Source organism: Ahaetulla prasina, chromosome 7 (genome assembly GCF_028640845.1).
Source record: "Ahaetulla prasina isolate Xishuangbanna chromosome 7, ASM2864084v1, whole genome shotgun sequence".
In the NCBI taxonomy this organism is placed as follows: Eukaryota; Metazoa; Chordata; class Lepidosauria; order Squamata; family Colubridae; genus Ahaetulla; species Ahaetulla prasina.
Genome location: NC_080545.1, coordinates 101,400,581 through 101,419,435, shown reverse-complemented (window position 1 = coordinate 101,419,435; position 18,855 = coordinate 101,400,581).

Below are 18,855 nucleotides of genomic sequence, written 5' to 3'. Positions count from 1 at the left end.
CTCCATCCCTATTTTCTTCTTCAGAAGTTTCCTTGAGGGAGGAAATGTTGTCTCTTCCAGGAGGGCATCAGCCACCAACTTCCTGACTGGAGTTAAATAAGACTTTTGGTACATAAAACTAAAGTCAGCAACACACGGAAGACTTAATACAAGCTGGGCTGATTTCAGTAGAGACTGAGATTTTTTTAAATTGCTTTTTAAAATTGTCCCTGTCACGTTTTGATTTTCTTATTTTGTGGGTTCCAATTCGTAAGTTTTGACAAGTAAAATTAATTAATTAATTACCGTAATTAATAGAATAGAATAGAATTTATTGGCTAAGTGTGATTGGACACACAAGGAATTTGTGTTGGTGCATATACTCTCAATGTACATAAAAGAAAAAAAAAGAACACCTTCATCAAAGGTACAACATTTACAACACAAATGATGGTCATACGGTACAATTTAACCCTTAACAATAGGAACAAACGTTATAGTCATACAGTCATAAGTGGAAAGAGATTGGTGATGTTCATTTGAATGAATGATGTTCATTCATTCATAATTCATTTCATTAATTTTACTTATTAAAAATGCAAATTAATTAATGAGATGAATGAATGAATGAATGAACAAATAAATTCCTTGTCTATCGTCCCTGTCACATTTTTATTTTTTTTGTTTTTGTGTGTTTAGATTCTCAATTTTTGTTTGACGAAGCCAGCAAAGAGAGAGAGAGAAAATTCCCTCCTCCTCTGAGGTAAAAATTCCTAGTCAGAGCTAAGTGTCCTTTATCTCTTATCCTAAGTTATCCTGTATTCATAATCATGTTTATACTTGTATCTGTTATACGTATTAGATAGATAGATAGAGTGTCAGCCTCCGCTTTAATTTACTGTATTTCTCCTACTAGATTATCTGACTATTTTATTGCCTTGTTAAAAGTTTGCTCTACTGATTGTCTTACATGCTTTATGGAGAAGGGGGGGAGGTTTTCACTGTTCCCAGCGTCGGCTGACATTGTATGTGGGGGAGAGGGGAAATGCCATTTTCAAAACCAGAGGTTTGAATTGTGTTGGTGCGTGAATGAAACGGCAGCTGCTGATTCCACATTCCATTCAGAAGATTGACAGAGGGAGAATATCGGAAGTGAAACTACACGTGGCTGAGGAGAAAGAAGACATTGGACTATTACTGTATGACCTCTAGTAGGGGGAGGGTTCAGGAGAGAATATGACTCTGGGGTTTTGATTTACTTCCAGTTCCAGCTTTGCTTCCACTGCATCCAGACTTGTATGATATAAATTACCAAATTCTTCAACATGATGAAGTTGGGTTTTTATTTTCTCAAACACTGATCTGGGGCAGGTTGACATAGAGAGAGAGAGACAGACAGACAGACAGACAGACAGACAGATAGTTGTGCCAGAAAATGGGGGACGCGGCGGGGTCTTGGCAGGCTTTCTAGCTGTCCTTTTCACTGCCTGTAGAGGGCAGCCTACACCTAGCCTTTAAGGCCTAGCTGGGCTCTACAGGCAGTGAAACGGACAGCTAGAAGGCCTGCCAAGACCCCGCCGCAGCCTCCATTTTCTGGCCCAACTCCTTTTCCCTCAGAGGAGGGAGAATTTTCTCTCTCTCCTTGCGGGCTTCGCTCCTCTCCTCTTCAGCCTGCAGGTAAGCGGTTCTAAAAGGGGTTAAAATAAAAAACTGCAGGCCTGTAACTTTGTTGCTTGTATCCTTACGATTTATACTGATTTGATTGTTTCCTGATTGCTTATTTGCACCCTACGACTATCATTAAGTGTTGTACCTTAGAATTCTTGATGAATGTGTTTTATTTTTCTTTCATGTACACTGAGAGTTTATACGCCAAGGCAAATTCCTTGTGTGTCCAATCTCACTTGGCCAATAAAGAATTCTATTCTATTTTCTATTCTATTCTATTCCATTCCATTCTAATTCTATTCTACTCTATTCTATTCTATTCCTGTCCTATTTTCTATTCTAAATAGAATGGAGGAGGAGGATGATTAATGGATGAGGGAGGGTGGATGATTTTTTTAAAATTGTGCATACATTTTGTTTTCTTCTTTAAAATACACAAATGCTTAAAGAGCAGGGTGTTGTCTGGATCCATTTGTTCATACAAAGTATTAATAAACTAGTACTGAGAGTAATATAATAACAACAACCATAACTAAAATACTAATAATTGCTTATTTATGATAAAATTCTTACATCATTTACTTATAATATGCTTAATGATAATACTGCTAATAAAAATAATGATAATAATAACAATGTTTGCTTATATATAATACAATTTCTTATTGTATATTATAATATTTTTATATATTTCTTTTTTCTTACATATATATTACTAATCTTTCATTTTCTAGTTTCCACTGCTTTTATCCAACCCTTGTTGAAAAGTATTCTGTTTCTTACTTATCCCTTATATTTAATGTTAATCTATCCATTTCTGCATAGTCTAATATTTTTCTAATTATACTTTCATCTGTAGGTATGTCTTCATTTTTTCAATGATGTGCAAATATAATTCTCGCTGCCATTGACATATGTATTATTAAACATGTAGTCCCTTTGTTATAATTTTCTGGTAAAATACCTGACAAAAATATTTCTGGTTTTAAATCTACGTGTTGTTTTATGATTTCCTCTAAGCATGTATGCAGTGGTAAAATCTAAAATTTCTTTCCTACCGGTTCTGTGGGCGTGGATTGGTGAGGGGTCATGTGACTGGGTGGGTGTGGTTTTTGACTGGGGGATCAAAAGACAAGAAACTCAGTAACAATGTCCTGCTGGAGCAGGGTTGGACTAGATGACCTCCAGGTCCTTTCCAGCCCTGGATTATCCTCTGAAGCTGCGTATAGTGCTAGGTTTATAGTCCTTCCTTCCTCTCCTTTTCCTCCACTGTATCCAGACTTGTATGATATAAATTACCAAATTCTTCAACATGATGAAGTTGGGTTTTTATTTTCTCAAACACTGATCTGGGGCAGGCTGACATAGAGACAGACAGACAGACAGACAGACAGACAGACAGACAGTTGTGCCAGAAAATGGAGGACACGGCGGGGTCTTGGCAGGCTTTCTAGCTGTCCTTTTCACTGCCTGTAGAGGGCAGCCTACACCTAGCCTTTAAGGCCTAGCTGGGCTCTACAGGCAGTGAAACGGACAGCTAGAAGGCCTGCCAAGACCCCGCCGCGCCCTCCATTTTCTGGCCCAACTCCTTTTCCCTCAGAGGAGGGAGAATTTTCTCTCTCTCCTTGCGGGCTTCGCTCCTCTCCTCTTCAGCCTGCAGGTAAGCGGTTCTAAAAGGGGTTAAAATAAAAAACTGCAGGCCTGTAACTTTGTTGCTTGTATCCTTACGATTTATACTGATATTGTTTCCTGATTGCTTATTTGCACCCTACGACTATCATTAAGTGTTGTACCTTAGAATTCTTGATGAATGTGTTTTATTTTTCTTTCATGTACACTGAGAGTTTATACGCCAAGGCAAATTCCTTGTGTGTCCAATCTCACTTGGCCAATAAAAATTTCTATTCTATTTTCTATTCTATTCTATTCCATTCCATTCTAATTCTATTCTACTCTATTCTATTCTATTCCTGTCCTATTTTCTATTCTAAATAGAATGGAGGGAGGGAGGGATGATTAATGGATGAGGGAGGGTGGATGATTTTTTTAAAATTGTGCATACATTTTGTTTTCTTCTTTAAAATACACAAATGCTTAAAGAGCAGGGTGTTGTCTGGATCCATTTGTTCATACAAAGTATTAATAAACTAGTACTGAGAGTAATATAATAACAACAACCATAACTAAAATACTAATAATTGCTTATTTATGATAAAATTCTTACATCATTTACTTATAATATGCTTAATGATAATACTGCTAATAAAAATAATGATAATAATAACAATGTTTGCTTATATATAATACAATTTCTTATTGTATATTATAATATTTTTATATATTTCTTTTTTCTTACATATATATTACTAATCTTTCATTTTCTAGTTTCCACTGCTTTTATCCAACCCTTGTTGAAAAGTATTCTGTTTCTTACTTATCCCTTATATTTAATGTTAATCTATCCATTTCTGCATAGTCTAATATTTTTCTAATTATACTTTCATCTGTAGGTATGTCTTCATTTTTTCAATGATGTGCAAATATAATTCTCGCTGCCATTGACATATGTATTATTAAACATGTAGTCCCTTTGTTATAATTTTCTGGTAAAATACCTGACAAAAATATTTCTGGTTTTAAATCTACGTGTTGTTTTATGATTTCCTCTAAGCATGTATGCAGTGGTAAAATCTAAAATTTCTTTCCTACCGGTTCTGTGGGCGTGGATTGGTGAGGGGTCATGTGACTGGGTGGGTGTGGTTTTTGACTGGGGGATCAAAAGACAAGAAACTCAGTAACAATGTCCTGCTGGAGCAGGGTTGGACTAGATGACCTCCAGGTCCTTTCCAGCCCTGGATTATCCTCTGAAGCTGCGTATAGTGCTAGGTTTATAGTCCTTCCTTCCTCTCCTTTTTCCTCCCTCCTTCCCTCCCTCCCTTCCTCCCTCTTTCTTTCTTTCTTTCTTTCTTTCTTTCTTTCTTTCTTTCTTTCTTTCTTTCTTTCTCCCTCTCTCTCTCTCTCTCTCTCTCTCTCTCTCTCTCTCTCTCACACACACACACACCCCTCCACCCCACCCCCCATTTTTTGCCTAGCTGGCGTCAGCTTTTTTACCTGTTAAAAATGCTTTTAAAAGAAAAAAGGCTCTTGACGATCATGTGGCTCAGCTGGGCATGGGAGTGGGCCAGGGATTTTTGCTACTGGTTCTCCGAACCACCTGCCGCCATTGCTACCGGATCGGCTGATCCGGTCCAAACCGGCAGCATTTCACCCATGCATATATGTATTCTCATCCAGAATTTTTTTGCTTTAGAAAAGTCCACCACATGTGGTGGTAGGAAGCTGATATTTGGTTACATTTCCAACATTTTGTGGACATATTTTTAAACATCTTTGCTAGTCTTGCTGGTGGCAAATGCCACTTATAAAATTTTATAGAAGTTTTCCTTCTAGGTAGTTGCCATTGTTAATTTAAAATTTGTATCTCAAAGCTTTTGCCATTTATCTAATTCTCTGGTATCTCCAAAGTTTTTTGCCCATGCTATCATTGTTTCTTTCACCTGTTCATCTTCCATTTTATCATTTAAAAGATAATTATAAATTTTCTTTATTAATTTTTCATCCATCCCTAAAAGTCTGATGAAGTACTGTTGGCTCTTTATAGACTGATGGATGGATACTTGATGGGTGGGTGGGTGGATGGATGATGCTTAGGTGGATGGATGATGCTTAGGTGGATGGATGATGCTTAGGTGGATGGATAGAGTGAGTGAGTGAGTGAGTGATGGGATAGTGTCCTGGATCACATCCACCTCCCCAACCTGCTCCTCTCTAAATGTCTTAATATATTGGCAGAAGGCAGAGATAGACCATAAGACACCAAGTGATTCTTGCCATGTCAACCCTCGCATCCTGGACATAAACTGTTTCAACTACTACCCTCAAAACGACACTATAGAGCACTGCACACCAGAACAACTAGACACAAGAACAGTTTTTTCCCGAAGGCCATCACTCTACTAAACAAATAATTCCATCAACACTGTCAAACTATTTACTGAATCTGCACTACTATTAATCTTCTCATAGTTCCCATCACCAATCTCTTTCCATTTATGACTGTATGACTATAACTTGTTGCTGGCAATCCTTATGATTTATATTGATATATTGACCATCAATTGTGTTGTAAATGTTGTACCTTGATGAACGTATCTTTTCTTTTATGTACACTGAGAGCATATGCACCAAGACAAATTCCTTGTGTGTCCAATCACACTTGGCCAATAAAAAATTCTATTCTATTCTAAAAAAACAAAAAACAAAACTTGGGCTCGTCTAAGTTGGAGGTTGAACATTTTAACCCGGGCGTGTGAAGGAACGCGGCAGGCATGATGGCGCCGACGAAGGCTGCCTCGGTGAAATGCTCTCTAATTGTTTCTTTATTTCTAATTGTTCTCTGTGACTCACTACGGATTTCCTACTCACGAGACCATCTGCTAAAAATTAAGGAACATTTCTTTAAGGAGCAGCTTTCTTTAATCTAACCCCCGCCTGTCTTTACAAACACGGAGGAGATTCTAACACAGGAGGAGGCAATTCCCACGGAGCCATGGATTACTAAAAAAACCAAACGACGGAAACGAAGGAAACGAGGTAAACAATCTGGGATCTTAATCAAGCTAAGAACTCGCACTAAAACTCCTCTGCCTTCAATTTTCCTAACAAATATACGCTCACTTGCAAATAAGATGGATGAAATACTCCTCTTAAACAAATACTATTCTGATTTTCGCAATTCAGCAGTCCTATGCTTCTCTGAAACCTGGTTAAATGTATCAATTGAAAACAGCAGCCTGAACATTCCAGGATTTCAAATTGAACGATCAGACAGGATTCCTGAAACATCTGGTAAAAAGAAAGGAGGAGGCTTATGCCAATAAAATTCTATTCTATTCTATTCTATATATTAATTCAACCTGGTGTCAAGATTTTAACATAATTTACAAATTCTGTGACAACAATTTAGAGACTCTAATTATCAACTGCAAACCTTACTATTCGCCTCATGAATTTTCCTCATTTCTTCTAATTGCTGTTTATGTCCCACCACAAGCCTGTGTAAACAAAGCATTACAAACTCTAGCTGACCAAATCATGGAGGCTGAAGCCAAACACCCTGATTCACTGGCCATTGTTTTGGGAGATCTAAACAAGGCAAACTTAAGGAAAGAACTACCAAAATACTTTCAGCATGTCAATTGTCCCACCAGAGGCAAGAATACTCTAGACCATTGCTACACAACACTAAAAGATGCCTATCGGTCTTTACCACGTGCAGCTGTAGGACACTCTGATCATTGCATGATTCACCTTGTACCTGCTTACAGGCAAAGACTTAAAGCCATAAAACCAATAATTAAATCAGTGAAAACCTGGACGGAGGAATCAGAATTAAAGCTACAGGCATGTTTTGACTGCACTGATTGGAATATTTTTAAAGATACCTCTGCAGACCTGGATGAACTCACAGATACTGTAACATCATATGTCAGCTTCTGTGAAGACCTATGTGTACCTACAAGGAACTTGCGAATACACAGTAATAACAAACCTTGGTTTACACCTAAACTTAAGCAGCTACGACATTCCAAAGAGGAAGCCTACAGAAAAGGTGATAAAATGCTGTACAATCAGGCCAGAAATGCACTAACAAGGAGATAAGAGCAGCAAAAGAAGCTACTCTGAAAAGCTAAAGAATCAATTTTCAGCAAATGAACCAGCAAACATGTGGAAAACTCTTAAAATATCACCGCTATGGCAAACCTCCTTCCCAGGCTGAAGGTAATCAACAACTGGCAGATGACCTGAATGAGTTTTACTGCAGGTTTGAAAGGAAACTACAGCCACCTATCTCCACAACCCCCATCTCAGACACACCAACAACAGCCAAGCCTCTTACAACTGACCCCATTTCATTGGGTTCACAACCCCTAGTGATCACAGAAAAGGAAGTGCAGGACCTATTTCATAGACAAAAGCCAGGAAAAGCTCCAGGCCCAGACAAGATAACTCCTTCTTGCTTAAAAGTCTGTGCTGACCAATTGGCCCCATCTTCACCCATATTTTCAATAAATCACTAGAGATGTGCTATGTTCCTTCTTGCTTCAAACGCTCTACCATCATCCCAGTGCCAAGAAGCCCACCATCAAGGAACTGAATGACTACAGACCAGTTGCTCTAACATCTGTAGTCATGAAAACCTTTGAAAGGCTAGTGCTTTCCTACTTGAAAACCATCACGAATCCGCTCTTAGACCCCTTGCAATTTGCATACCGAGCAAATAGATCAACAGATGATGCTGTTAATATGGCTCTGCACTACATCCTACAACATCTTGAGTCTCCAAAGACCTATGCAAGAGTCCTTTTTGTAGACTTTAGTTCAGCATTCAATACCATCATTCCAGACATTCTTCTAACTAAGCTAAACCAGCTACAGGTACCGGAACAGACTTGTAAGTGGATCACAAGCTTCCTAACAAACAGGAAGCAGCAGGTGAAGCTAAGCAAGATCACATCAAATACCTGTACAATTAGCACAGGGGCCCCCCAAGGCTGTGTGCTCTCCCCACTTCTCTTCTCTCTGTATACCAATGACTGCATCTCCAATGATCCATTTGTTAAGCTACTGAAGTTCGCAGATGACACAACAGTGATTGGTCTCATTCGAGACAATGACGAATCCGCATATAGACGAGAGGTCGAACGACTAGCCTTGTGGTGCAACCAAAACAATCTGGAACTGAACACACTCAAAACCGTAGAAATGGTGGTAGACTTTAGGAAAAACCCTTCCATACTTCCACCTCTCACAATACTTGACAACACAGTATCAACAGTAGAAACCTTCAAATTTCTGGGTTCTATTATATCGCAAGATCTCAAATGGACAGCTAACATCAAAAACATCATTAAAAAAGGACAACAAAGAATGTTCTTTCTGCGCCAACTCAGTAAGCTCAAACTGCCCAAGGAGCTGCTGATCCAATTCTACAGAGGAATTATTGAGTCTGTCATTTGCACCTCTATAACTGTCTGGTTCGGTTCTGCAACCCAACAAGAAAAACACAGACTTCAGAGGATAATTAGAACTGCAGAAAAAATAATTGCTACAAACCTGCCTTCCATTGAGGACCTGTATACTGCACGAATCAAGAAGAGGGCCGTGAAAATATTTGCAGATCCCTCGCATCCTGGACATAAACTGTTTCAACTCCTACCCTCAAAACGATGCTATAGAGCACTGCACACCAGAACAACTAGACACAAGAACAGTTTTTTCCCGAAGGCCATCACTCTGCTAAACAAATAATTCCCTCAACACTGTCAGACTATTTACTGAATCTGCACTACTATTAATCGTTTCATAGTTCCCATCACCAATCTCTTTCCACTTATGACTGTATGACTATAACTTGTTGCTGGCAATCCTTATGATTTATATTGATATATTGATCATCAATTGTGTTGTAAATGTTGTACCTTGATGAAGGTATCTTTTCTTTTATGTACACTGAGAGCATATGCACCAAGACAAATTCCTTGTGTGTCCAATCACACTTGGCCAATAAAATTCTATTCTATTCTATTCTAAATAGTATATAAGCAGCTTTGCGGATTCCTCTAGTGCGGAGTGTCACACGCTTGGCCACTTTCAACTCCCAGAATTCCCTGGCTAGCTAATGGGGAATTGACCTCCATGGGCCTTGAGAAACGCTAATGAAAAAGGAAAGCAACGACAGAGATAAAATTGAAAATAGTTTATTGGTTTTCACAGGAAAGTATCGGACCCTTAACCTGATGGGATTGACTATGTAGGCTTAGAGCTGGTGGTCTTCAAGGATTGGGAAACAAGGAGTCTCTCTTGTAGTCGAGATATTTCTCAACTCAAGAGCCATGACATCCCTAATGAAAACCACCTCTGACTAAGTCCTAAACATGCAAAGGAACTGTGCTTTTTTTGAACAATTTCAATTCTTCCGGTTTTTACCCTGAAAGAGAAAAGCGAAAAGAGGTTGAGCATGTGTCTCTCTTGCCACCTTTACTTTTGCATAGAAGAAGCATATCCCATTAATCCCCTCCCCCTCCCCATTTTAAGCATTCAGAACAGAATGACCCAAGCCATCAATTTTATGGCGCTCCACAATCTCTCCCGTTCTTGTAGTACACAACTCCTTATCTGACATGCTATCTTTGGACTTTCATTACTGACTCCAGACTTCAGTTTAAGGCCTTCCTGGTTGATTTCATTGTACTTTGTAATTACAGCATGTTCCCAATCTTTGCAAGCTGTAGGTCATATTCTACCAAGAATGTATTACCTGGATCGGGCTTTTGGAAGTACATTGGAACATACAATATTCTATATTCTAAGGGATGCATGCCAATAGGGTGGGGTCTATCAGAAGAAGACCTCACAATGTCTTCCAACCCCATCATTCTATGGATGGGTGTCTCATTCTCACCTGACGAGGGAGACAGCTGGATGCAACTCAGGTGTTTCCTTCGTCAAGGAAAGCTTTCATATCAGGATACACAGGGAATGGATGAGTAATCAGTCCATTTCCAGCATTTTTTCTGTAAAAAGAGGAGGGTTTTTTTTAACCTCGATAGAGGGTGAGAGTCTCCAATCATCAGCATCTCGTATTTGGCCACAGTGCATGATGATCCTGCTGTGCTCGGAGAAGCCAAGATGAGGTAAACCTGGTCAACCAGACCTACCACTTGGCCCAGAGAATCACTAGGAATCCATTTCATGTTCAGGGAGCCCTCTGTGGAGGGCAAAACGGGGTGATGTGAACTCCAACAGGCTTTTGCTGAGAGATTTCCAAGCTTGGGAGAGAATTGAATTGAATTGAATCCTTTATTTGGCCAAGTCTGATTGAACACCCAAGGAATGCAATGCAGAAACTCTCAGTGTATATGCAAAGCAAGAGTAATATTAATAATCATAGTAATAATCATAATGGTACCAATAAGAACTGGTAGTTAAGATAAGGAAAGCAACAAAAAAGGCAACAATTTTCTCCTAGCTAGGCAGCGTCCCATCAAATGGCAATACAGGTTGTTATGATGGGTTGTGTTTTGGTTTTTTTTTGTTTGTTTACATTTATATCCCGCCCTTCTCCGAAGACTCAGGGCGGCTTACAGTGTATAAGGCAATAGTCTCATTCTATTTGTATATTTTTACAAAGTCAACTTATTGCCCCCCCAACAATCTGGGTCCTCATTTTACCTACCTTATAAAGGATGGAAGGCTGAGTCAACCTTGGGCCGGGCTTGAACCTGCAGTAATTGCAGGCTGCTGTGTTCTAATAACAGGCTTCTTAACAGCCTGAGCTATTACGGCCCCTGGAGTGTTGTGACTCCAGCTTAGCAACTGTTCAAAGTAAAGACCTTCCCTACAAGGGGACTTACGACCTAGATTCAAAGGTCCAATGGTACCTTCCTCCGTCATATGACCAAATTCTGGGTGCTCGGCAACCTAGACACAGTTATGACCATTTGCAGGGTCACGGGGTCCCACAACCCTATTTTATGACAGTTCAATGAAACCCAGCACATACTTTCAGTTTTTGGCAAAACTACACCCTTAATAAACCATTGGCTCATTGACGTCTGCCAGAAAATGGCCATAAAATTGGGCAGTTATGTTACCAGGCCATTTTATGACCTTTATGACACATGACCATAACTGCAGTCTTTGATACACTCATATGGTGAGAACTTTCCAGTCAGCAAAACCATCTCCCAGTCTGGAACTCTCTAGAACAGGGATGTCATATTCACATTGTCATGGCAGCATCATGTGAGGTATCACACCTTTTCCCCCTTCACTAAACTGTGTGTGGGTATGGCCAGCTTGTGACACATCCGGCTTGTGGGCTGCAAGTTTGACAGCCCTGCTCTAGAAGATGGATAGACAACCATTTCCAAATGTCACCATTTTCCCCTGGCTGTAACGGAGGAGAATGAAGAACAAGATAGGCTTCAACCTTGTTGGGGAGAAACCCAGAAGCAGGAAATTCCAGGAGACCAGATGCAAAGGCTCTACCCTGCATCCCTTTTTCCTCCCTAGTGAGGAGCCTTGATCAGATTTTGGAGCAATGAAAATTTTCTCTCCAGGCAACTGTGAGAGCAGGAGTGTATTCGGCTCTCACATCTGGCATTGGGCAGCGAGGAAAGCGAAAGTCCAAGGCAAAAAGAAACTTCCTTTTTGGAAGAGATAAGGAAGAATTTGGGGATTCTTTTAAAAACTAGGATTAACCAATATAAGAAGTCTGAACTTTTTTTTTTTTTGTAAAGAGATGAAATAGTTGCAAATAATTGTGAAACTAAAACTCGGAAAGACTAATTAAAAGCCTTAAAGATTTTTGTTTAAATGATTGAATTAGCCTGCAGTGCCATCTAGTGGCAGACGAAAAAGGAAGAAAAGGACTTTTAATTAATATTAGCTTCAAAGCTGACCCTGAAATGAGAAGATAAGAAAGCAAATGTGCAGAGAGAAGAATTGGATTGTTAATTTTGTTTTTACTTCTTAAATTTATTTATTTATTTTTTTTGGCTTATTGCCTTACTTATTTTTTCTGAACACTTTGAAGTACTTTGGATTTTGTGGTGAATCAGTAGTGGTAAATTCTCTCTCTCTCTCTCTCTCTCTCTCTCTCTCTCTCTCTCTCTCTCTCCCTCCCTCCCTCCCTTCTTTTTTGACCTTGCATAAGTTAGTAAAGGGAATAAGGAGTGGAAAATTTGAGGGGTTTTTTTCGGATTTACTCTTTGTATTTTTGCCCATCCTTCTCACTTTTGTTATTAAATTTGAAAAGAACTGAATTGTTGGATTAAGACAAGAAGAGTCTGAAGAGATACTTTTTTTTCCTGCTTGGGATTAAAAAAATGTGTTTACTTTTTCTCCTGAACATTATTTTCCTTTTTTTTTTCTTTGGTGGTTTTTGCTCTTTTTTTTCTTCCTTTTTCTTTTCCTTTTTTCCCATTTTTCTTTTATGGTAGGAACAAGAAAAAACAATTTCGTTGGAAATGGACCATTCTGAATATTACCTAAGGTTCCAAAATATAGAGGAGGAAAAAGGAGAAAACTTATCAGAGATGATTGCTGAGATGCTGGCCGAAGCTATAGAAGAACCTAAGGAGAAGATTTTAAATGAGATTGATGAGGCCTTTAGGGTACATACAAGATATGCAATGAGAAACAAATTACTAAGAGAAGTACACGTAAGATTTACAAAGAAAGCACTAAAACCAGAGATACTACTAGTAACAAGAAGTACAGCTTTGAAGTATAAAGACAAAGAAAGAATAGTACTGAGACAAATACCTAAAAAAGTTAGAGATTTGAGGGGATAATATCAATTTTTAACAAAATTTCTAATAACAAAAGGAGTGAGCTTCAGATGGTTATTACCAGAAGGAATCTTGGTGACATGGCAAGAACAAAGACATAGACTGAATTAAATTGAAAAAACGAAGTTATTTTATGAACAATTTTGTGGACGATTAGAACATGAATTAGGAGCAACAAGAGAGACAAATTCCTTGTGTGTCCAATCACACTTGGCCAATAAAAATTCTATTCTATTCTTTTCTTTTCTTTTCTATTCTATTTTATTCTATTCTAAAGAAGAAAAAGCCAAAGAAGAAAGGACAAAAGAACAGTAAGAGAGAGTACTAAGAGAAAGAGCAAGATCAAAAGATCCAAAGGAACAAAGGGAGACAGGCGATGAAACTAAAAAGTAATAATAAGTAAAGAAAAATATGGAAGAAGAAATAAAAGCAATATCAATAAATGTAAATGGACTTAATTCGGCTACAAAAAGGAATAAATTTTTTAACAAATTAAAGAGACTAAAGACGGACATTACATGTTTACAAGAAGTACATATTAGAAAACAACATGCGAAATTATTAGAGTATTAAAAATTAGGAGTCGTATTTTCTTCATTGATACAACAAAGTAAAAGGGGAGTAGCTTTATATTTTTTTATTTTTTTATTTATTTTTATAAATTTTTAACGTTACGAACAAAAAAAGGAAATACGTTTTCCACCCTTGTGCTGTACAAAAAAAAAAGGAAGATTTGGGTCTTCGGATATATCCTCATGATTGCCAAAATCCACGTTCTCGAGGTACAGGTACCGAAGCGTCCAACGTTCCAAGCGCATAGTCCACAAATGGTTTCCAAGTCTTCCAGAAAATATCTTCTTTATACACACCACTTCTAATTTTAATATCACATGTCATTTTATCATTTAAAGCTAATTTCCGCATTTCAGAATTCCACTCTTCTATGGAGATGTGAAATGGAATTGGGGACTTATGAACATATGAGGGGAGTAGCTTTATATGTTAAAGAAATATTAAAGCCTAAATTAATTTTTGAGGATCAAGAAGGTAGGATGGTAATGGTGGAAATAAAAATGAATTTTAAACAAATACTTTTGATAGCGTTATATGCTTCAAATGACAAAACAAGAAGAATTTTAAAGAAGTTACACAGGAAAATTATAGAATTGGACTATGAATATATATGCATAATGGGCGACTTTAATGCTGTAATGGATGTGGAGTTGGACTATAAAACAACAAAGATAAATAAGAAGCCCAGAAGAACTCTGTCAAAATCAATCTTTACAATGATTGAAGAATTAAGTATTCAAGATATATGGAGACAGAGAAACTAGAGAAAGAATTACAAAAAAATACACAAAGTAATAAAATTAAGAAACAAATGGAAATGAAAAAACATGAAATAAATTTGAATGAGCAAGAATTTTGGTGAGAATGGATTTAATTAAACATAAAATGGCTTTAACTGAAAAAGAAGAACTAGCACAAAAAATCAAAGGGGCAAAACAGAATTATTTTGAAAATGCTAATAAGCCAGGCAGATGGTTAGCTTATAAATTGAAAAAAGAGAAAGAAAATCGTAGAATAGTACAACTAGTGGATAATAAAGCCAGACTCAATATATGAATGAAGAGAAGAAAAAAATTGTTCAAAATTTTCATAGGGAATTATACAAAAAAGAGGAAATTGATGAGGAAAATGTGAAATATTATCTACAGAAAGCAAATGTACCTCAGATTTCCAAAGATATGGAAATGATGCTGGAGGAGAATATAACAATGATGGAACTAATGCAAGCACTTAAAAAAGAGAAAAGTAGAAAAATGCCAGGCCCAGATGGATTGCCAGCTGAATATTATGTGACTTTTCAAGAACAGTTGAGCCTTCCACTACTAGAGGTCATGAATGAAGTGATGCTAAAGAAAAAAATACCTGAGACCTGGACGGAGGCTTACATTACACTTATCCCGAAAGAGGACACTGACTTAAAACAAATTAAAAACTATAGACTTATATCTCTCTTAAACTCGGATTACAAAATCTTTGCTTTAATATTGGCAGAAAGACTTAAACAATACTTGAATACATCCTGATCAAAATGGATTTCTGCCTAAAAGACATATTAAAAACAATATGAGAATAATATTGGATACCTTAGAATATTATGAGGCTCATCCCGAAAAACAGATGGTGTTAATCTTTTTGGATGCACAAAAAGCCTTCGACAAAGTTAATTGGTGTTTTATGCTTTTACAACTGGAACAAATGGACTTTGGTGAAATGTTTATCAAAGCAATGGAAGCTATATATCACAAACAATCGGCTAAGGTTATGATAAATGGTGAAGTGACTGAAGCGATTCAAATTAAAAAAGGGAAAAAAAGAATTTTGGCAAATAAATTAAGAACATCCAAACAGAATTTTTTTGAAAATGCAAACAAACCAGGAAGATGATTAGTATATAAAATAAAAAAAGAGAAAGAGAAGAAAGTAATAAAATATTTACAAGATGAAAAGGGAAAAATACATTATAGAAGCGAAGAAAAGAAGAGAATAATTCAAAGTTATTATAAAAAACTTTTATTATCAAGAGAAAATGGGGCCTCTGTGGCTCAGACTGCTAATGCAGTCTGTTATTAACAGCAGCTGCCTGCAATTACTGCAGGTTCTAGTCTCACTAGGCCCAAGGTTGACTCAGCCTTCCATCCTTTATAAGATAGGTAAAATAAGGACCCAGATTGTTGGGGGCAATAAGTTGACTTTGTATATAAATATACAAATAGAATGAAGACTATTGCTAACATAGTGTAAGCCGCCCTGAGTCTTTGGAGAAGGGCGGGATATAAATACAAATAAAAAAAAAATATCTGAAGAGAATTTATTTTTTATTTTTTTTTAGAAAAATCAGAATTACCTAAAATATCTGAACAATACAAGGAGATCTTAGAAGAAAGAATAACAATGGTGGAGCTAAGAGAAGCGATTAAAAAACCAAAAAATGGGAACGCACCAGGTCCGGATGGATTACCAGTGGAGCTATATAATACATTTCAAGAGGTGTTAAGCAATGCAATGCTGGAATTATTGAATGAACTTTTATTGAAAGCAAAATGTCCAGACTCGTGGATAGAGGCCTATGTAACTCTCATACCTAAAGAAGGTCCAGATTTGGGATTAATAAAAAACTATATACTGATTTCATTGTTAAATGTGTACTATAAGAATTTTGCTTCAATAATGGTGAATAGGCTAAAGCGACTACTAAATGAATTTATTAAAATGGACCAAAATGGGTTCTTACCTAAAGGCAAATTAGAGATAATTTTGAATACTTTGGAGTATTATGAGACACACCCAGAAAAACAAATGGCTATGATATTTCTCGACGCACAGAAAGCTTTTGATAATGTGAACTGGCAGTTTATGATAAAGCAGCTACAAATAATGGACTTTGGGAAGAGAGTCATGAATACTATAAAAACAATATATAACAAACAATTAACCAAGGTAATGATGAATGGAGAGATGACAGAAAAAGTTAATATAACAAAAGGAACAAGGCAAGGATGTCCGCTATCCCCACAGTTATTTGTACTGACCTTAAAAGTGTTAAATAGAAATATAAGACAGAACGAAGAAATAAAAGGGATAAAAATTAAAAAAGAAGAATATAAATTACAAGCCTTTGCGAATGATTTAGTATTTATTCTGGAAAAACCACAAAAGATAGGATCTAAACTACGAGAACAAATAGAAGAATATGGAGAGGTTGCAGGTTTAAAAATAAATAAAGAAAAAACAAAAATCTTGGTGAAAAATATTACAGAAAAACAAAAAAGAGAATTAATGGAAAAATTAAACATACAAATTGTGAGAAAAGTAAGATATTTAGGAATACAACTAAATTCAAGATGTGCAATGATAAAAGATTGACAAAAATGTTTAAAGACAAATATTGGAAATGCCACCAAATACCAGGATCTTATTACCATATGTGGTGGACATGTTCAGAAGCTAGAGTTTATTGGAACAGAATTAAGATTTGGCTAGAGGAAATGACCCAACAACATATTGATTTAAAACCGGAGCTGTTCCTACTGGGCATCCTACCAGAGAAAATTAATAAAGAAAATGTATATTTGATTATTCATATAATAACTGCAGCGAGGATAGTATTTGCGCAAAGATGGAAAGCAGAGAAAATCTCTTTGGAAGGGGAAGTAATTAAAAAAAATGTAGACTGCAAAAATGAATAGATTAACCTTGATGATTAAAGAAAGAGAAGATATGGAATATTTTAAGATATGGGGGAAATTTTATGATTGGTTAGAAAAGAGAAATAGATAAAGATTTTGATAACGAAATAGGAGAATATTATATTAAATGTATTGTACTTGGGGGAATTATTGTACTAGAGAAATGGAAACTATAAGGGAAGAAATGAAGATAGGAGGAGTAATCAAAAAGAAGAAGACGTTACTGAAGAAACACAGAGATGACACAAGGAAGGATTGGCAGTCCCTCAAATATTGGAAGACTGTTATGTCTAATCCTTCTCTTTTTTAGACTAGACATACCCAGCTCCTGCAACCGTTCTTCATATGTTTTAGCCTCCAGTCCCCTAATCATCTTTGTTACTTTTCTCTGTCTCTTTCCTGAGTCTCAACACCTTTTTATATTGAGGCAACCAAAATTGGATGCAGAATTCCAAGGAGCCCAGTAACCATCACGTAACCCAATAATCCATCCAGTTACCCAGGAATCCACCACATACCCCAGTATTCGCAAGCCCTGTAGGGCTTGAAAGGTGATGCTCCCTTTGGAGCAGTGTTGAAAGGGAGCTTCTTTGACCAATGGAGAAGGACAAAAACGGAATTGTCTTCCTTGTATAATGCTATGGAAAATTAAATTCAGCATCCACCTAATTCCAGTGTTTGGTGACGCTCCCTTTCACCTCCGTCCTGACAGATGAGACTGCTATCAGAAATTGGACTCCTATCCAGTGCAACACCAGAGAGCAAAATGCAAAATAAACCTACTTGGACATAGTTTCTGCTTGCCGGATCTTCATCTGCTGCAGCCCACTAATTCTCCTGTGGGATTTATAGCTTTTCTGAAGCAGCGGGGCCGTTAATGTTGCTTGCAAGCAGGACACACCAGCCACAAACTCAGGGCTGTTTTTAATAAAACAGCAGCAAGAAGAACAGCAAAAACCACACCAGGTTCAGCTATATACTGTAAAGAATGAGAGCATTTGGGATAGATAAGAAGCTGTGGTAAACTTACTATGAGTTGATTACAGTGACAGTATGTTAACAGAGGGTTTTGAAATTTTATTCTTTTTATTTTTTATTACTTTATGTTACTTATTGTTTTTATTAAGGTTCTATCTATTAGCTATTTTCTCAATATAGTAGTCTTGGAGGAATCAGCAGCCAGCTAGGTGATTTTGCTGCACACCACTGACGCTGAGGAGCTGTATGATTTTTACCACTTCATGATCGCTCTAAGATGCTGATTCCAAGACCCACAGGGATTCCTGAAGGTGAACAAAGGGGGATGCAACCTCAAACAAAGCCTAGGGGGCCTTTTTCCGTTGTGGTATGAGGGTCACTGAGCAGTCAACTGCTCGAACCCACATCGGAGGCCAACGACCAAGAAAGGAGAAGAAGAAATGGCAAAACCCAAGACCACAGCCAATGGGGAGGACAAAACCAAACAGTTCTCTTTGCCCTCCAGCGAGGAGGAGGATGTCCCAGTGAAAACCCAGAAGCCAGTCAAAGAGCAT